The sequence below is a fragment of the Pseudophryne corroboree genome, chromosome 10, assembly GCF_028390025.1.
Source record: "Pseudophryne corroboree isolate aPseCor3 chromosome 10, aPseCor3.hap2, whole genome shotgun sequence".
Taxonomy (NCBI): domain Eukaryota; kingdom Metazoa; phylum Chordata; class Amphibia; order Anura; family Myobatrachidae; genus Pseudophryne; species Pseudophryne corroboree.
Window position 1 is genome coordinate 218,159,767 of NC_086453.1, and position 21,684 is coordinate 218,181,450.

General features: G+C 45.6%; 1 pseudogene; it reads left to right on the forward strand.

Annotated features, from left to right (window-relative positions):
- The first annotated feature begins 8,505 nt into the window (after positions 1-8,505).
- LOC134967117 (5S ribosomal RNA) lies at positions 8,506-8,624 on the forward strand (annotated as a pseudogene).
- Positions 8,625-21,684: the final 13,060 nt, after the last annotated feature.

Here is a 21,684-nt window from a genome sequence, read left to right on the forward strand (position 1 = left end):
GACTGTGAGAAGATGCCCCCTCACCGACGGCCCTGCGGGCTTCCCCCCAAGAGAGGGAGCCAGTGTTAACTGCAATTCCCAAATTGTATCTTTAACAGGTGGTGGTCAAGAGGGTGTTATTATTCGACCATGTTGTAATCCCGAAACCAGACGGTTCGGTCAGACCCATATTGAATTAAAAATCCCTGAACATATACCTGAGAAGGTTCAAGTTCAAGATGGAATCGCTAAGAGCGGTCAGGGCAAGCCTAAAAAGAGGGAGACTTTATCGTGAATCGGGTCATAAGGGATGCATACCTTCATGTCCCCATTTATCCACCTCATTAGGCGTACCTCAGAATTGCGGTACGGGATTGTCATAACCAAGGTAATGGCGGATATGATTGTGCTCCTGCGGAAGCAAGGTGTCACTATTATCACGTACTTGGACGATCTCCTCATACAAGCGAGATCAAGAGAGCAGTTGCTGAACAGCGTATCACTTTCTCTGGAAGTGTAACGGCAACACGGCTGGATTCTATATATTCCAAAGTCGCAGTTGGTTCCTACAGCTCATCTGCCTCTCCTAGGCACGATCCTAGACACAGACCAGGAAAGGGTTTATCTCCCGATAGAGAGAGCTCAGGAGCTCATGACACTGGTCAGGAATTTATTAAAACCAAAACAGGTGTCAGTGCATCACTGCACTCGAGTCCTGGGAAGGATGGTGGCATCATACGAGGCCATCCCCTTAGGCAGGTTCCGTGCGAGGACCTTCCAATGGGACTTACTGGACAAGTGGTCCGGATCACCTCTTCAGATGCATCGGTTAATCACCCTATCCCCCAGGGCCAGGGTGTCTCTCCTGTGGTGGCTGCAGAGTGCTCACCTTCTCGAGGGCCGCAGATTCGGCATTCAGGACTGGATCCTGGTGACCACGGATGCAAGCCTCTGAGGGTGGGGGGCAGTTACACAGGGAAGAAATTTCCAATGTCTGTGGTCAAGTCAACAGACTTGCCTCCACATCAATATCCTGGAACTAAGGGCCATATACAACGCCCTAAGTCAAGCGGAGATCCTGCTTCGCGACCAACCGGTTCTGATCCAGTCAGACAGCAGGGGTTCATGTAAACCGCCAAGGCGGCACAAGGAGCAGGGTGGCGAGAGTAGAAGCCACCAGAATTCTTCGCTGGGCGGAGAATCAAGTAAGCGCACTGTCAGCAGTGTTCATTCCGGGAGTGGACAACTGGGAAGCAGACTTCCTCAGCAGGCACGACCTCCACCCGGGAAAGTGGGGACTTCATCAGGAAGTCTTCACGCAGTTTGCAAATTGATGGGAACTGCCTCAGGTGGACTAGATGGCGTCCCACCTCAATAAAAAGCTAAAAAAGGTTTTACGCCGGGTCAAGGGACCCTCAGGTGATAGCTGTGGTCGCACTAGTAACACCGTGGGTGTTCCAGTCGGTCTATGTATTCCCTCCTCTTCCTCTCATACCCAAGGGCTGAGAATTGTAATAAAAGGAGGAGTGAGAACAATATTATTTGCTCCGAATTGGCCAAGAAGGACTCGGTACCCGGAGCTGCAAGAAATGCTCTCAGAGGACTCAGGGCTTCTGCCTCTCAGACAGGACATGTTGCAACAGGGGCCCTGTCTGTTCCAAGACTTACCGCGGCTGCATTTGACGGCATGGCGGTTGAACGCCGGATCATAGCGGAAAAGGGCATTCCGGATGCAGTTATTCCTACGCTGATAAAGGCTAGGAAAGACGTGACAGCAAGACTTTTTCACTGTATATAGCGAAAATAGGTTGCTTGGTGTGAGGCCGGGAAGGCCCTACAGAGGAATTCCAGCGGGGTCGATTCCTGCACTTCCTACAGTCAGGAGTGACTATGGGCCTAAAATTAGGATCCATAAAGGTCAAGATTTCGGCCCTATCCATTTTCTCTCAAAAAGAACTGGCTTCACTGCCTGAAGTTCAGACGTTGTTCCGGGGGTGCTGCATATTCAGCCTCCTTTTGGGCCACCGGTGGCACCTTGGGATCTTAACGTTGTGTTGGATTTCCTAAATTCCCACTGGTTTGAGCCACTTAAGACCGTGGAGCTAAAATATCTCACGTGGAAAGTGGTCATGCTATTGGTCTTAGCTTCGGCTAGGCGTGTGTCAGAATTGGCGGTTTTGTCATGTAAAAGTCCTTATCTGATCTTCCATATGGACAGGGCAGAATTGAGGACTCGTCCCCAATTTCTCCCTAGGGTGGTATCATCGTTTCATTTGAACCAGCCTATTGTGGTGCCTGCGGCTACTAGGGACTTGGAGGATTCCAAGTTGCTGGACGTAGTTCGGGCTTTGAAAATTTATGTTTCCGGAACGGCGGGAGTCAGAAAGTCTGACTCGCTGTTTATTCTGTATGCAGCCAACAAGGTTGGCGCTCCTGCTTCAAAGCAGACTATTGCTCGCTGGATTTATAGCACGATTCAGCTGGTTCACTCTGCGGCTGGATTGCCGCATCCAAAATGGTGAAAGCCCATTCCACAAGGAAGGTGGGCTCTTCTTGTGCGGCTGCCCGAGGGGTCTCGGCTTTACAGCTTTGCCGAGCTGCTACTTGGTCAGGGTCAAACAAGTTTGCTAAGTTCTACCAGTTTGATACCCTGGCTGAGGAAGACCTTGAGTTTGCTCATGCGGTGCTGCAGAGTCATCCGCACTCTCCCGCCCATTTGGGAGCTTTGGTATCATCCCCATGGTCCTTACGAGTTCCCAGCATCCACTAGGACGTCAGAGAAAATAAGAATTTACTCACCGGTAATTCTATTTCTCGTAGTCCGTAGTGGATGCTGGGCGCCCGTCCCAAGTGCGGACTCTCTGCAATACATGTATATAGTTATTGCTTAACTAAAGGGTTATTGTTATGAGCCATCCGTTAAATGAGGCTCAGTTGTTGTTCATACTGTTAACTGGGTATGGTTATCACAAGTTGTACAGTGTGATTGGTGTGGCTGGTATGAGTCTTACCCTGGATTCCAAATCCTTTCCTTGTTGTGTCAGCTCTTCCGGGCACAGTTTCCCTAACTGAGGTCTGGAGGAGGGGCATAGAGGGAGGAGCCAGTGCACACCAGATAGTACCTAATCTTTCTTTTAGAGTGCCCAGTCTCCTGCGGAGCCCGTCTATTCCCCATGGTCCTTACGGAGTTCCCAGCATCCACTACGGACTACGAGAAATAGAATTACCGGTGAGTAAATTCTTATTATATCTATAGCTGAAATGTTGCTATTTGTGGGACGCATCCATACAATAGATGGGGCTTACAAATCTTCAAACCAGGTAAGCAGGTCAGAACTTCGTCAGGTGAAAAGAGATGGTGCCATGAGAGTATTACATGAGCGGACCCCCCTGTGGAAAACGCGTTTCGCCTGTGTGGGCTTGTTCACTTCCGGATCCAGTAAGGTCGGGTGGGGGACGGGTTTTAAAAGCAGTTACAATGATGAATTAACCAATAATGTGGGAGCAGGTGCAGCGGGCGGGCGCGCTACGTTGCCGCTCCCGTCAGCCGCAGCTCCCGAGCGTGGTCAGCTAATGTAGCGTGAGGTATGCGCGGAATAGACAGCTGGTGTCAGTGAGGCCAGAAACGCCATCTTCGTATTGGGATAAATGAATTGTAGTGTGGGCAAACCCGGAGCAGGTAGTGCGAGACCCGTGACACCATCTTGATAAGGGGATAACATGAAGCCGGTGTACGGGGAGTATGGGCAAGGGGAAATGTGATTATTATACAATAACCAAAAATGGTCAATAAGATGGATTAAGAAATGAGAAACTGTAGGAGGCCAGTTTGAAATGGTAATAGGAATTGGGAAAGAATTTATGATAATGTGAATAGTGTGTTACTAGGGAAAATACTGATAGACCAGGAGGGATACAGAGAGAAATAGGTTCTGTTTTGAAAGAGGTGGATTGAGGGTGACAGAGGGCATTGAAAGGGGGCAGGAATAGTTATACCATAGAACATAGTAAAAATTAATTTAATGAATGGGTGGGAGGGAAGTAATGAGGGTGGGTATGAGCTGTTGGGAATATGAGAAGGTGAATGAATGGTAAAAAGGGACTGTGGGGCTGAGTGAAAATTACACTAAAGAAGGAATTAGCAAGGAAAGAAGGTTAGTGATAAGAAAATTAAACTGAAGGGCTAGGGATTGTATTGATGTGAATGGGATGGGTGAAAGACTGTGATGGAGAATTTAAAGAGGGAAAATAGGGGGTTAGAAAATATAGAAGGTAAGTGTAATGTTGGGGGTGTGAATATTGCTGAATTAATGTGGGTGATATTCAAGCTAGTAGCCGGTTGTGAAGTTGGCTTATAAACATTGTAGATGATAATCAGGTTGGGTGTTGATAAAAAGAGAGAGAGACACATGACAGTTATGCACATATGGCATTAGGCGATGGGGTGGGGGATGAAGGTGTAAGGCTGGAGAGAAAAATTTGTAATTATGAGGATAGTGCAGAAAAGTGATATGACAAGGTATTGTGAAAGTGGATTGGGAGGTGTGCCTGATTATCGGCACTGTGGGTAATAGAGGATGAAATGGTGTGGGATAAAAATGTTATGTGATTAAATGAGGCAGGTACCTGCGTTAATGAGATATAGTGACAGAAAGGGAGTGAATGACAAGTGCAAGAAAATGGAAAAAACAGAGGAGGTTGGAAAGGTAAACTGTTACAGATGGATAGTTTCAAAAAAGGTTCAGGAATTGAGTGAAAAATTGGTCTTATGGGATGGTTCAGTGAAAAAACTGAACTGTGTGGGTCTGCATAGATGAGAAAAATTGTGGCAACCAATGGCTCACAGGAAAACCGCATAATTGATGTTTTCATTCAGGCCGGAGGGCTTGAGACTATTGAGGCGAAAGATCCACTCTCTCTCTTTCTTATAGAGTTCTTTCGTAATATCTCCTTCTCGTATGCCCAAGTGCACGTGGTCCAGGCCGAAGGCCTTGAATTCATTGATGGATCCTTTGTGGTGAAAATTAAAGTGCCTGGCAACCGAGGTGAGCTGTTTCATGCGTGCAAGGTCTTTGGAAGCGTTACGAATATTTCCCAGATGTTCCAACACCCTTTCTTTAAGTTTGCGTGTGGTCATGCCAACATATTTAAGGTTACATCCACAAGTTATGCAGTAAATCACAGCTTGAGTATTGCAATTGAAGAAATGTTGTAACTTTACTGACTGGCCATATCTGTCAATGACAGTATTGGTTTGAAGAATCTGTGGGCACGATTTACATTGTCCACAAGGAAAGGAGCCAGAAATGGACGTTTTTTAGGGGATGGATGTAACAAAGTGGCTCCGCACTAGCTGATCTTTCATGTTCTTAGATCTGCGCCAACTCATCTGTAATGGAGAATTGAGGAAAGGAGCTGTCGGGGTCCAGTTGCAAGATGGAAAGGTGTTTGGTTATAGCATTCTTCAGCATTTTCCATTCAGGACAGAAGGTTCCTATAAATCTGATGATGTCATCTTGCTTGGAGACTTCTTTTTTCTTTTTCCCAAAAATTAGGCTCTCCCTCTTAACTGCTGCGGTGGCTGAGTATGCTCGTTTGAGTGAGCATTTACTGGCTAGGAGGCGATTGGTAAGTTCTCTGCTCTTAGTTTTGAAGACTTTGTCCTCCAAGCAATTACGTCTCAGCCTGAGGTATTCCCCTTTAGGGATGTTTTCAACAGTAGGGGGGAAATGTGAGCTGGTTTGAAAAAGGAGACTGTTGGTTGCAGTCTCCTTACGATATAATTCTGTTTCCAAGAAGCCTGTATTTGATTTATAAATGTTAAGATCAAGAAAGAGGACTCTCTCAGAACTAATGAAGTGCATTAATGTGATGTTAAGATCATTAGTATTGAGAATTGTAATAAAGTCCATAAGGAGGCTTCTTAGTCCATTCCAGATAATAAATATATCATCGATATATCTCAGCCACAAAGTTACATGTATGGTGTACTTCTCATTGATGGTATTAAAGACATGGAGATGCTCCCACCACCCCAAAAAGAGGTTTGCGTATGTGGGTGCACACGCAGCACCCATTGCGGTTCCCCTTGCAGGAAAAATTGGTCTTGGAAAACAAAATCATTTTTGGAAAGAACAAAGTTGAGCAGCTTCTGAAGAAAATCTGAGAAGTCATTTGTACCTCCTTGATCCAGATAGTATTTGACTGCTGCGAGGCCCTGATGATGATTGATGCGTGTGTAGAGTGCTTCTACGTCCAGAGTCACTAACAGGAAATCATTCTCAAAATGTATATTATGAATTTTTGTTGTGGCCAAAGTACGATATTGCCACCTTTATCCGATGCTTTTATAATTATATCATGCCAAGTTCCCATTTATTGCAAGGCTTTTCTCTCTTTAAATTTGAGATTTTTAGGAGAGTGGTGGAGGCCAACTTTAGTTTGAGCATAGATGTCATCAAATTCTTTAGACACCCGGTTCAAAAAGACCTTGATTTCTGGGCTGGTATTATCAGGAGGGAAAAAGGATGATTTGGGTTTGCATTTCGGTCTGTAAGTGGTTATTTCATCCATGTTGGATTCGATTTGGAGTTCCTCTAATGCCTGGATAGCGTAGAGATCTTCTGTAGGCTGTTCTGGACTGGGGGCACTATACTGTCTGAGGTGTTGCTTGGCGAAGAATTTCTTGAGGAGGAGTTTCCTTCCAAAAAGTCTCAGATCCTTTTCCCAGGAGAATCTATTAAAAGATCTAGATGGTGAGAAGGAAAGTCCTTTGGCAAGTACTTCCATATGGTCGGGGGAGAGAGACCTGTCAGATAAATTGATGACCTGTAGTTGGGAGGAATGGTCAAGATCTAATGCACCATTTTCCTCTGACGAGCTGGGTACCAGGCAGGCCTTGGTGTGTCCCAATCTTGGTTGCGTCTGTCGTTTCTTCTTTCCCCCTCTCCTAGTTTTCCTTGATTTCTGATGCGGCCTCTTGTTCTGGAACCTTGGCCTAAAAAACGTGGAGAGAAATCTTCAACTTCTTCCTGATTATACTTGGTATTTTCAAAGGTCTCTCTGGCCGAGTCTCCACTATTAGAAGACTCAAATTCGGAGAAGGTCGGATCTTCCCTCTGTTTTCGGTTCCTATTAGGGGGTATGGGATTCCACCTGAAGATATTGCCACGTGCAAAATCACGTTTGTCCCTGATAAATTTGTTACGTTTACGATCAACTATTGCTTGTTCATACAGAACAATTTCCTTTTTATGTTTCTCAAAGGCTGTCTGGAAGGATAAGTCCTTTTCCCACGTCTCCAAATTTTTTCCAAGTTCATCTACTTCTTTTTCAACTTGATCTATAAGTAGGGTGTCATGTTTGACCAGGAGATGTAATAATTCATGGGAACACTTGAGAAGCACTGCTTCCCATTCGGTCTTCAAATTTTCAGTTGCAAGTGGAAAGGAGGGAAATACTTTGGGTCTCAAACCCCGGGGTACAATCTTATGTTTAATATAATTTTCTAGCGTGGTGACATCCCACGATAGACGTGTCCTCCTCTGCAGGCTTTTTTGTAGTCTGGAAAAAGTGGTCCTCCAATCTAGGTTGGAAGAGGATTGTTCATAAGTTTCGGAAAAGGGATCCCCAAAATTCTCCAAGTTTTGACGTTTCAGTAACTCTGTCTTGAGTGAAAATGTCGTCATATTCTGTGACAATGTATACTCGGTATATCAATGGAAAACAGATACAAAAGGATGAAGTAAGTTGTGAGAAGGAAAGTAACTGCTAAAAGGATCTATGGGTGGGAAAGAAGTTAGAGTGAAATAATTAGGGAATAGAATAGGGGCCGTGCCAACAATCAGAGACTGTTAATACAACAGTGTAGAGTACTTACGACAAGACACAGGGCGATCGGGCACAGGTCACATTAGGTATAATAACATTGATAAAAGGAAAAACCAAAATTGGACAGTAAATTACCTTATTAGTGGGAAGGAGAGAAATATGTACAATTTTCTCCTATTGTGTGCTGTCCTAGTTGGTGGTGCGCCCAGAGCCAGAAAGTACACAGACTAGCAATGGGAGAGAAAGAAGGCTTTTGTGTGGGGGCGCACTCTTGTACAAGGGAAAAAAGATATTTTCAGTAATATATGGTAGAAAATATTAAAACATAACTTTTATTGATAATATTAAACCGTAGTTACCCATCCAAAAGATCCATAAAGAAATAAAGAATTATGAAAATTGTTAAAATGTTCTGGTTTCTTTAATTCAAGAATATTTGGAAAGGTTGTAGACACTGAGTTGTCATATCCCCATTTCCCCTGACCAGTACAGAATTTCTGTATTAATGGAATGATCCACGGAGCACAGTGCCACGTTTGTGAGTACTGTTGAACCGTGCCTAACGTGGAAATCAGATCCACACATTTTCACTTACTTTACTTATTCATCCCTCCTTTCCTATTTTTCTCTCATCATTTCCCACTTTTACAATTTCTTATATAGGTGCACTCTCATTGGTGTACAGATCACATAATCCTCTACTACCATACCACGCTGCCAGCGCCCGATCTCGTGTGATCTTGGAAGCTAAACAACGTTGGGCCGGGTTAGTACCAGGAGAGGAGACTACCTGTGAATACCTGGTGTTGTAGAGCAGGAATTAATTTCCCTCTCTATGTGAGAAGGGACACCAACAGCAGTATCACCACTAACTCTATCAAGTACCTTTCTACCATCCTATTTAGTCATCCTATGTTAATTTGCAGTTCAATGCCTCAATTTTTGTCCACAAATATGGTATCTGTCTATAATTCAGGTGTGTAATTAATTTTTGGTGACCATTATTTAGCTTAAACTAAGTGATCATAATTGGATATTCCTATAATATCTTGTCTGACCACCCCTCGGTTCCATTAATACAGAAATTCTGTACTGGTCAGGGGAAATGGGGGTATGACAACTCAGTGTCTACAACCTTTCCAAATATTCTTTGAATTAAAGAGACCAAAACATTTTAACAATTTTCATAAATCTTTATTTCTTTATGGATCTTTTGGATGGGTAACTACGGTTTAATATTATCAATAGAAGTTATGTTTTAATATTTTCTACCATATATTACTAAAAATATTTTTTTTTTTCCCTTGTACAAGAGTGCGCCCGCACAAGAGCCTTCTTTCTCTCCCATTGCTAGTCTGTGTACTTTCTGGCTCTGGGCGCACCACCAACTAGGACAGCACACAATAGGAGAAAATTGTACATACTTCTCTCCTTCCCACTAATAAGGGTAATTTACTGTCCAATTTTGGTTTTTCCTTTTATCAATGTTATTATACCTAATGTGACCTGTGCCCGATCGCCCTGTGTCTTGTCGCCTCTCCCACCAGGACAGGTAGGGCACCTGTTACCCCCCCTCCCTCCTCCCTAGACCATCAGGGTTCGGGCACTAGGCTCGTGGGCACAATCAGGCTATAGGCCTGTGGCGCAGTAGGCGGGCACTAGGCCCGTGGGGTTAATTCAGGCAATAGGCCTGTCCCCATGTAGAGGGCATAAGGCCCTAGTTCATATTGGCCCTTTAGGAAAATAAGGTGACCCTGGGCTTTAGGCCCAGGTCACCCAACTGGCCCCATGGTAGGTGGGTGCTAGGCCCATGGGTGAAGTCAGGCCTCTGGCCTGTGCGCAATTAGGGGGCGCTAGGCCCAGTTAATAAGTGCCCCCCTCAGGTGATCTGGGCGCAAGGCCCAGGTCACTCCAACCTGTCCCTGGGGCAATGTACCTATAATCAATAGGGGATAGGTAGGGGGTCTCACTCTCCCCTGTCACTGCTGTCACTCTCTCTGTCACTGTCCCTATGTTCCTGCTGTCACTCTCCCATAATTGTGGATTGTACCGTGTGTCATAATGTGAATTTCGGCTCATTCTGTGTGCTATAATGTGAATTTTGGCTTATTCAGTGTGCTATAATGTGAATTTCGGCTCGTACCGTGTGCTATATTGTGAATTTCTGCTCGTACCCTGTGCTATAATGTGAATTTCGTCTCATTCTGTGTGGTATAATGTGAATTTTGTCTTATTCAGTGTGCTATAATGTGAATTTCGTCTCGTACCGTGTGCTATAAGGTGAAAGGGGCACCAGTACTAGATAGTATAAGGGGTTCATACTTCACTGGCCACGCCCCTTTTATGTGACCATGCCCCCTTTTGTGTGACCACATCCCCTTTCTGGAATGTGCGCGCCTTAGGCGCGCACTTAAATACATCCTTAACTTTTGCATACCCCCACTTCAAAATTTCCACTTCACCACTATATATATATATATATATATATATATATACACCATAGAACAGACGAGGAGGCACTACCAGATTCTTAAAGTGTAGAAATCTTTATCAACGTTTCGGGGGTCTCACCCCATCATCAGGATAGTGAACATACAAACAAACAAACATTTATACTCACGGACCTGCTGCTCTCCCGCCCGCCGCCGGCCGCAGACCCGGGACACGCTCGTACAATTCCGGCTTCCGGTCAGTGACGTCACCGGAAGTGACGGTTCCACGGGACCTACGTCGGAAGGGGATAAGGAGAGTTTAGAGCACATGAGTTGCCATAGCAACGATACTGTGAATAAACAACATGTTCAGTACAGTGCAAAATACAGTTAAGATGTGAGAGAAACTCACAATAACAAAATACAAACGTGCACATTATACTTACACATGAAAAACATACAATTATATAAGAGGGCATTAAAAGCATGGCTCACTGTCACAGCACACATCTAAGACTTGATTAATTGCTAGACAAGCTAAAAAATACTTATGCTTACTTACAAATGCAAAACATACACTATTTAAAGCTGCAATGTGTGTACCACAGTGTAGAACACAACTAAATCATAACAGCCAAACAGACTAACACACCAAAAACATCCTACTTAGATGTCTCATGTATGTTACCGGTAAGTCAACTGTGGCCGATTATAAGAACAGAGCCAGAGCTACCCTCATTACGCAATACATGTCTCTTACCGAGTTACACTAGGGGTCCCAACATTAAGGATCTAGTGGTCCGCACAGACATTACAGGGATGGGGCAGCAGACCCCCCATCATTTTCTAACAAAAAAAAGGGGGGTTGTTACAGATGCACAGGATGCACTACATGTAGTGCCCTGATCACCGGTAATAAGTTCAGACATCCATATACAGGTAAAGAGTTTACCATCAAACCATCCCTAACCTGTACATCGAAATTTGTGGTATATCTTCTGTCTTAACCCATGTGGTTTACACTACGTGGGCAAGACAGAGAGACAATTTAAAGAAAGGATTGCACAGCACAGGACAGCTATCAGAGCGGCGCTGATTGCGGGAACCAGTGATCAGGCAGTCGCCAGACATTTTGCACTGGCTAAGCACCAGTGGCGGATTCAGGGGGGGCACCCAGGCACGTGCCCCCCCGTCATTTAGGATCACTATGTACCCCGATTCCCCCTGCCACACCACAGATCGGATCTCTCTTCCGATCCAATCTGCGGTGCTGCGCTCCCCGGCTCCCGTCCCTACTACAGCGGCAGCTGCACAGACAGGACAGCTGAGCTGAGCGACGGCTCAGCTGTCCAATAATGTATGAATGAAGCAGCCTGCGTGCCCAGCCAATGACTGAGCGGCAGGCTGCTTCATTCATACATTATTGGACAGCTGAGCCGTCGCTCAGCTCAGCTGTCCTGTCTGTGTGGCCGCTGTGCTGCAGTGGGGACGGGAGTGCAGGGCAACAGGTCCGCGTGTGCTGCTTGGGGAGGAAGTTTTAGTTTTATTAAGCTGCTGTATGGTTTGACCGGAAACAGGGACCGGCGTCCTATTAGTGCACTGGTGGAGGGTATTTAAACGAGGTGAGTTATTTTACATCATGTTACCTGCTTGAAAAAAGCTCAATAAATGAGCTGAAACGTTGCACAGTCATGCAGATTTTATGAGCTTTATCCATTCGGAGTGCCGCCGTTGGAGGGATATATATATACTGTGTATATATATATATATATATATATGAAAAAATAAAGTCGCACATTAAAACAATAGTCTTTGAAATAAATATATATATATATATATATATATGTATGTATATTTGTATGTATATATATATATATATGTATGTGTATATATATATATATATATATATACATACACCTTCTCTTTATTAGGGGCCATACTGTCTCAAGTGCCCCGGGCCCCCCATGGTCTTAATCCGGCTCTGCTGGCACAGTGACAGGGAGAAGCCTGTACTCCATGCCCCCAGCGTGATGAAATAAGGTTGTGGCTTGTGAGTACAGAATTCCCTGTGAGGCCACACCCACTATCCCAGGAGTTCGCACAAAAGACCACCCCCCCCCCTTCCCCCGCCCGCCTTTCCCTATCGTGGAGCCCCCCCATCCCTGTCGTTTTGTTCTGGATCCGTCCCTGCTAAGCACAGTATGTCAACACTGCTCTATAGAATGATTGCACAGGTTCCAAAATCATTGAGGGGAGGTGACCGTGCAAAGAAACTTCTCCAACTTGAGGCCAGGTGGATATTCACCCTGGATACTGTTAACCCTAAGGGTTTGAATGAATCCCTGAGCCTATCATCTTTTATTTAGTCCAAGTTTCAAAGTCTATGCTGGTCTGTATATGGAATATCTAATATAATATTGACTTACCGGTAACATACATGAGACATCCCTTGGGGGTACAATTGTGTAGCTACACTCTTTTCTTTTGAGACCACACCGCATTTTGCGGCACATGCTGTCCCTTTAAAAAATGTATACCATCAAGGGGCGTCAAAATGTATAAGCTTGGGCCAGCCCGGGCAGCTACACTAACACTAACAATAATAATAATAGAGTCAGTACAGTCATCACCATTATTGGGTATTCTGAACCAGAAATCTAACACCCAGAAGTCATATGTCTCTTTTCTCATACGTCCTAGAGGATGCTGGGGACGACATCAAGACCATGGGGTATAGACGGGATCCGCAGGAGACATGGGCACTCTAAAGACTTTTCATTGGGTGTGAACTGGCTCCTCCCTCTATGCCCCTCCTCCAGACCTCAGTTTTAGAAATGTGCCCAGGTCGACTGGATGCACTCTGAGGAGCTCTACTGAGTTTCTCTGAAAAGACTAATGTTAGGTTTTTTATTTTCAGGGAGATCTGCTGGCATCAGACTACCTGCTTCGTGGGACTGAGGGGGCAGAAGCAGAACCAACTTCCTCAGAGTTTCATGGCTCTGCTTCTGGCTGACAGGACACCATTAGCTCATACTTGCCTACTTTTGAAAACTACTTTCAGGGAGATTATAGTTAGAATGCGCCGAGTGAAGCGCGGTGCACAGCTGAGGGGGAGTGTCATGCTCCACATGTCTAGCTCCACCTATGGGCGTATCTATTGGCAACTAGGAATTTCTCGTAGAGTGCAGACAGACTATTTTCAAAAAGATTATAAATAAGACAAGGCTTCAGCTAACTGCGGCAGAACTACAAGTCCCAGAAAGTCAGATCAGTCACCATATACATATTGGGGTTCTTAATGGTACCAAGAGTTGCATAACCACTAGATGCCGGCTCCTCTGTATATAGGCATCAGACTATTTCAATGACATGTGTCAGTCACTCAGCCATCTTTCTAGATGTTCTGCAACAGGTCTCCACTGAGTATGAGGGGCAAAAGGTGTGCATCTAAAAGGAGCACAATCCAGAAACCTTTAGGCAATAAATTAATATTTAATAAAGGAACACATATATTATGTCATAAGTACAAAGAAGTAAAATAAAAAATTAAAAGAACAGTTGTCGCACAATATTGCATACGAGACTCATAGGAGAAAATAGTGTTTTGACCATTCACATCAGTCCCTGTCGCAGCGGAGCTCACAATCTACATTCCCTACCACGTGTTACCACACACACCTGCACCAGTCGAGCTTACAATGTATATTACCAAACACATGTACACACACACACATACATTCATGCTAGGGTTCATTTTGTTGGGAGCCAATTAACCTACCAGTTGGATTGTTGGAGGAAACCGGAGTACCAGGAGGAAACCCACGCAAGTACAGGGAGAATATACAAACTCCACACAGTTAGGGCCATGGCGAAAATCAAACCCATGATCTCAGCTCTGTGCGGCAATATTGCTAACCATTATGCTGTCTGTGCTACAGTATTACAAGTGCATTATCTAAAACAATAGTAGGAATCAATAATAATAAATTTTAATATAAGGTATTAAGTGCTTTGAATGGCCTTTGAGCAGGGGTGGGCAATTATTTCAGCTCGGGGGCCGTTTGGCAGGTTTTGGATAAGTATGGAGGGCAGCGCATGGTGGACCGGACCTGACCGCCTGGATGGTCACGTGTGTGTGTGTACAATATATGTTATTCCCACATATAAATGCATGCTCCCTATAAAAGTGATCAAAGATACTGTACAACCCCCTGCTCCTTTAACGGTACCAGTTTAGAATAGATTGCAGCTCTTTTCCCTATATAACTGAGGCAGATAAATTAGGCTGAAGGGTGTATAAACAGGGTATACTATATGATTGGGGATGAAGCTGTTGTGCAGTAATCTGAACCCCATATGCAGTAAATAGGACTGCAAGTAGTGCACATGAGGCTGCTTTGGGCTTTATGCATTGGCTGTGTTTTATACAGTATGCATAGGGTGTACTTTTTTGCCATACAAAGCAACATAAGTTAACTTTATCACCAAGCATGTATATTTATTTTTGAATTCTGCTATGAGTGGCACACATTATGCAGCCTTTGTTCTGTATCTCAAATGTATAATATATTTCCTTAATACTAAGTGCCCCACACTGCCTGGCCCTCCATCATGCATGTTTTCAAATTTTGCTTACATGCTATTGTACCTGTCCCCACTCCTGCAGTGCTCAGCACTGCTGGATCAAGGTCTCTCTTTTATCTGGAGCTGAAACCCCTGCTGCTGCTCCGGACCTTCTGTCTCAGGACTGCTACTGCCGGAGGTTGGCTCCGCCCCCTGTGCCCTGAGCTCAGCTCTCCAGCAGCTAGGGCTGTCTCCTATCCTGCAGTTTACCTCTGTTGGCCGGCAACAGTAGAAAACAGCGCAGGGGCTGCATTAAACGGCCTGGACCCAAATGTACAGTATTTTGCCCACCTGCCTTAACCATGGGGTCTTGTGTAAACACGCCAGCTACATTTTGATGCTGGAAGTGGATTTGATGAGGCACCTCAGTTCTCTCCGAAGACTGGTTGTACTGCAGCTCAAACTCCGGTTGGTGTCACTTAGCAGCGGAGTGGGATAGTTCCGGAGGGAATAGGACACAGAGATCATTTGCTGGGCTGGCTCCTCTCATCTGCTTCCTGGTCATATGGTGCCGTGACAGGAGTCAGTAGGGGAAGCAGTGAGCTCGGGTTTACGGCGGGTGCAAGTGTGAGGTCTTGGGGCATGTGACATACTCTCGTCATGCCCCTCCCCCGTCACTGCCCGACGAGACAGTGGGGAATCCGGGGGGTTTGTTAAATTGTCCGGGTCAGCGGGAGACGCCACTTAAAATCGGGAGTCTCCCGCAGAATGCGGGAGGGTAGGTAACTATGCATTAGCTCCTGAAGGGAACTGAACGTTAGCCGTGTCTAGATGCTCACTCCTACAGCACGCCGTCACCCCCCTCACAGAGCCAGAAGTCAGAAGACAGGTGAGTATGAGAAGAATGATCTTCAATCAAGTAAGTGACGGCTGAGGTGCAGCGCGGCTGGTGGGAGCGCAGCGCGCCATTGCTGCCCACACACACAGGCACTGCAGGGTGCAGGGTGCGAGGGGGGCGCCCTGGGCAGCAAGAAAAATACCTCAAACTGGCTAAAGAGGGCATAAGATGCCCAGGCACAGCCCTATCCCCGCCAGTATAAATATTATGAAAAGTTTCTGAGGTAAAAAGGGCGGAGCTTCTTCCTCAGGCAGCCAGCACACTACTCAGCGCCATTTTCTCTCTCTCCTCAGGCTGCAGAGAACACGCTGGTCCGCTCCTCCACTTCTGACAAGTACAGGGTGCTATAAAGGGGGGGCACAAAGCGATTGTGGTGCATTTGATAGTGTATATTACTATTTAAAAGCGCTTTTGGGCTGTGGACATACTTTGTTCACAGGCAATACTGGCGCTGGGTTTGTGAACTGGCTGCTCCTATCCTGTGTCCCTCTGACAGATTTTACTGTGGGTCTGTCCCCAAAATAAGTCCCAGTGTGTCTGTGAGTGCGGTGTACACGTGTGAGGCATGTCTGAGGCAGGGAGTTCCTCCCCGGAGGAAGCCATTTTAGGGACACAGAGTTGCAATGTGGTGGCGCTACCGGCACACCAAGAGCCTGCATGGGTAAAAGAGCTACGTGACAGTATGCATCTGATTAACCTTGGATTGGATAAGTCTGAATCTAAGGCTGCATGCTGGAGAAAATCTGTGGAAGATGTGATTTTTCAGGATGCTGTTATTCCTTATGCGGGCGGCCCCTCTGGGTCACATAAGAGACCATTTGCAAATGTCGTAAACACTGATACCGACACGGATTCTGATTCTTGTGTCGACAATAGTGAATCCAGAGAGATAGATCATAAATTGGAAAAAAGTATACAATATATGATTGTGGCTATAAGGGACGTGTTGGAGGTTACATTAAGCACTCCTGTACCTCAGGAGAAAGCTTATTTATGTAAGGAAAAGAAATCCAAAGTCACGTTCCCTCCTTCACACGAACTAAATGCTCTGTTTGAAGGGATGTGGGTGAATCCTGATAAAAAAAATTGTATTCCCAAAAGGATTCACATAGCTTATCCTTTCCCGGTTGAAGACAGGAAAAAATGGGAGTCACCCCCTGTGTTAGACAGTGCACTTTCCAGGTTGACAAAGAAGGTAATTCTCCCTGCTCCTGGCACGGCTTCTCTTAAAGAGCCGGCAGACCGCAAAATGGAAACGACATTGAAATTCATTTATGTTATTACCAATGGTACACTGCTCAGGCCCACTATTGCCTGCGCATGGGTGAGTCACGCTATAGAAAAATGGTCAGAAAGCGTGTCATCAGAAATTGACACGATTGATAAAGATGAGATACTCCTTAAGTTAGGGAATATCAAGGACGCTGCCGCCTACATGCTGGAAGCAATGAAGGATATTAGACTCTTGAGTTCACAAGCTGCTACCATGACAGTATCGGCTAGGTGGGCATTATGGATTCGCCAGTGGAACTCTCATATAAAGGTGAGGCCTTATTTGGCGATGGCCTGGATGCATTAGTCTCGGCGGCTACTGCAGGTAAGTCAACATTTTTGCCCTCTGTGCCTGCACCGGCAAAAAAGACCTATCACCCGCAAATGCAGTCCTTTCGGCCCAATAAATACAAAAAGACGAGAGGTTCCCCCTTCTTTGCAGGAAGGGGAAGGGGAAAGAAGCCCACACCGGCTCCAGGTTCCCAAGAGCAAAAGTCTACCCCTAATTCTGCCAAATCCCCAGCATGACGCTGGAACTCCCTTGGTGGGGGCACGTCTCAATCTCTTCAGCCAGGATTGGATTCTGTCTGGCCTGGACCCCTGGGTGTTGCAAATAGTATCCCAGGGATACAAACTAGAGTTTCAAGACGTTCCCCGATGCCGATTTTTCAAATCAACCTTGCCAGCTTCTCCGCCAGAGAGAGAAGCAGTAACAGCGGCAATCCAAAAAATTATGTCAAGACCAGGTCATAGTCCTGGTACCGTTGTCACAACAAGGGCGAGGTTTTTATTCAAGTCTTTTTGTTGTTCCGAAGCCGGACGGCTCGGTTAGACCGATCCTAAATCTAAAAAATCTGAATTTCTTCCTGAAAAGGTTCAAGTTCAAGATGGAATCACTTCGGGCGGTGATTGCCAGTCTGAAGGAGGGGGACTACTTGGTGTCGGTGGACATAAAGGATGCTTACCTGCATGTTCCCATTTATCCTCCTCACCAGGCTTATCTGAGATTCGCAATTCAGGATTGCCATTACCAATTACAGACATTACCTTTCGGTCTCTCCACGGCGCCAAGGGTATTCACCAAGGTGATGGCGGAGATGATGGTCCTCCTTCGTCAGAAAGGAGTCAATATAATCCCTTATCTGGACGACCTCCTATTAAAGGCGAGATCCAGGGAGCAGTTATTACAAAACATATCCCTCTCTCTGTCAATACTCCAACAACACGGGTGGATGATAAATTACCCAAAGTCACAGTTGGAACCGACGACAAGGTTGTCTTTCCTCGGGATGATTCTGGACACAGAAGTTCAGAGAGTATTTCTTCCGCTGGAAAAGGCTCTGGAAATCCAGAAAATGGTAAAACAGATATTGAAACCATAAAGTGTGTCGATCCATCAGTGCATTTGGTTGTTGGGGAAGATGTTGGCAGCCTACGAGGCCATACAGTTTGGCAGGTTGCATTCCAGAGTATTTCAGTGGGACCTGTTGGACAAGTGGTTGGGGTCACACCTACACATGCACAGAAAGATAATCCTGTCGTCAAAAACCAGGATTTCGCTCCTGTGGTGGTTGCATAGCTCTCACCTGCTAGAGGGACGCAGGTCCGGCATTCAGGACTGGGTCCTAGTAACCATGGATGCAAGTCTCTGAGGCTGGGGAGCAGTCTCTCAGGGAGAAAACTTCCAGGGACGTTGGTCACATCAGGAAGCCTGCCTTCACATAAACGTGCTGGAGCTAAGAGCCATTTACAACGGCCTTCAACAAGCAGTACATCTTCTTCAAGACCGTCCCGTGTAGATCCAGGCGGACAATGTAACAGCAGTCGCATACATAAACAGGCAGGGCGGAACGAAAGCAGAGCGGCAATGGCAGAGGCGACAAAAATCCTCCGCTAGGCAGAAAAACATCTACAAGCTCTGTCGGCAATATTCATTCCGGGAGTAGACAACTGGGAAGCAGACTTTCTCAACAGACACGATCTCCATCCAGGAGAGTGGGGCCTCCACCAAGAAGTCTTCGCAGAGGTGACAAGTCTTTGGGGAGTTCCTCAAATAGACATGATGGTGTCTCGTCTCAACAAGAAGCTTCAGAGATACTGTTCCAGGTCGAGAGACCCTCAAGCAGTAGCAGTGGATGCACTGGTGACCCAGTGGGTGTTTCCGTCAGTGTATGTTTTCCCTCCACTTCCGCTGATCCCAAAAGTACTCAGGATCATAAGAAAGACAAGGGTTCGAGAAATCTTCATTGCCCCAGACTGGCCAAGAAGGGCTTGGTACCCAGATCTTCAGCAGTTACTCATAGGAGATCCTCGGCCTCTTCCTCCTCGGGAGGACCTGCTGCAGCAGGGGCCGTGTGTGTACCAAGACTTACCGCGGCTACGTTTAACGGCATGGCTGTTGAGCGCCGTATCCTAGCCAGGAAGGGTATTCCTAAGGAGGTCATCCCCACCCTTATTCAGGCCAGAAAGGGAGTAACGTCAAAACATTACCACCGTATTTGGAGAAAATATGTGTCTTGGTGTGAATCCAAGAAAGCTTCTACGGAAGAGTTTCACTTAGGACGTTTCTCCATTTTTTGCAGGATGGTGTGGAGACGGGCCTACGATTGGGATCAATCAAGGTCCAAATTTCGGCCTTGTCAGTGTTCTTCCAAACACAATTGGCCTCTCTTCCAGAGGTTCAGACCTTCGTGAAAGGGGTTCTGCACATCCAGCCTCCATTCGTGCCTCCAGTGGCACCATGGGACCTTAACGTGGTATTGCAGTTCCTTCAATCGGATTGGTTTGAGCCTCTACAAAAGATAGAGTTGAAGTTTCTCACTTGGAAAGTGGTGATGCTTTTGGCATTGGCATCCGCAAGGCGGGTGTCTGAATTGGGGGCCTTGTCTCACAAGAGCCCTTACCTGATTTTCCATGAAGATAGGGCAGAGTTGTGGACTCGCCAACATTTTCTTCCAAAGGTGGTTTCTGCTTTTCACATAAACCAACCTATTGTGGTGCCAGTAGTTACTGACACATTCACTGATTCAAAGTCTCTAGATGTGGTTAGAGCTTTGAAAATCTATGTTGCTAGAACAGCTCGTATACGGAAAACAGAGGCTCTGTTTGTCCTGTATGATCACAACAAGATTGGCTGTCCTGCTTCCAAGCAGACTATTGCACGTTGGATTAGAAATACGATTCAGCAAGCTCATACTACGGCTGGATTGCCGTTACCGACGTCGGTAAAGGCCCACTCCACTAGGAAGGTGGGCTCATCCTGGGCGGCTGCCCGGGGGGTCTCAGCATTACAACTTTGCTGAGCAGCTACTTGGTCAGGGTCAAACACATTTGCTAAGTTCTACAAGTTTGACACCTTGGCCGATGAGGACCTAAAGTTTGGTCAATCGGTGCTGCAGAGTCATCCGCACTCTCCCGCCCGTAATGGAGCTTTGGTATAGACCCCATGGTCTTGATGTCATCCCCAGCATCCTCTAGGACGTATGAGAAAATAGGATTTTGATAACCTACCGGTAAATCCTTTTCTCCTAGTCCGTAGAGGATGCTGGGCGCCCGTCCCAGTGCGTTCTTTACCTGCAGTTTAGTTATTACAGTTACACAAGTTGTGTTATCTTGGTTTCAGCATGTTGCTGCAATTGTTCATGCCTGTTGGCGTGTGTTATGTTGAATGCCATGTGTGCGGCATGGTTGAGGGTGTGAGTTGGTAGATATCTCACCACTAGTTAAGTAAATCCTTTCCTCGAAATGTCAGTCTCCCTGGGCACAGTACCTACAACTGAGGTCTGGAGGAGGGGCATAGAGGTAGGAGCCAGTTCACACCCAATGAAAAGTCTTTAGAGTGCCCATGTCTCCTGCAGATCCCTTCTATACCCCATGGTCTTGATGTCGTCCCCAGCATCCTCTACGGACTAGAAGAAAAGGATTTACCGGTAGGTTATCAAAATCCTATTTTTTCCATTTGCAAGAACATGCTCATGCTGGAAAGAGTCCTCAAAGGGTTAGAGTCCCTCGCAATCAGGACCATTGGGACGTTTGCAGTTCCTATTCTATGTAATCATCCACATTAGTCCATGCACCTTGGAGCTTACAGTATAAAGTTCCAACTGATGTACCCTAAGGAAACCCACAAAGCCACAGAGAGAACATACAAACTCAACAATGCGCTGTAATCCAAACTACAGCAACGCAAGCAATAAAAATAAATCTACTGTACAGTTGGTTAATATACAGAGTAAAGTCATTGTCAATGAGCAATCATTTTTAGATATTTACATTTAACACCAATGACAGCCCCCTCCTCAAACAAATTGGACAGCTGGCAACTAAGAAAGCAAATGTTGCACATGGTTTTATTAATATTTATATTCCGCCAGCATATTCTATTGCGCTTTACAATCATCATGAAAAAGATGAGACTGGGTAGTAGTAACAGACAGAGAGGCAAGTTTTACCGTTTTTAGGATCATAAGTGCTGAATTTAATTAGTCAGAAACTGAATAATTGTATAACTACATAAAAGGCGCTATTAGTGACCATAAGCAAAGTATTTTGGGCTTTTAAAAGGTGTCAAATGTCTGTTTTGTTTTTTTTTTAATCATTTTTATTTAGTAAAAAAAAATGTTCGAAAGCAAGCAAGTATTTTTCAGCAATGTAAAGGCTGTTACTTTTTGAGTGTATAAAAACAGCTGTAAGGTGATTTTTGTGTAATTT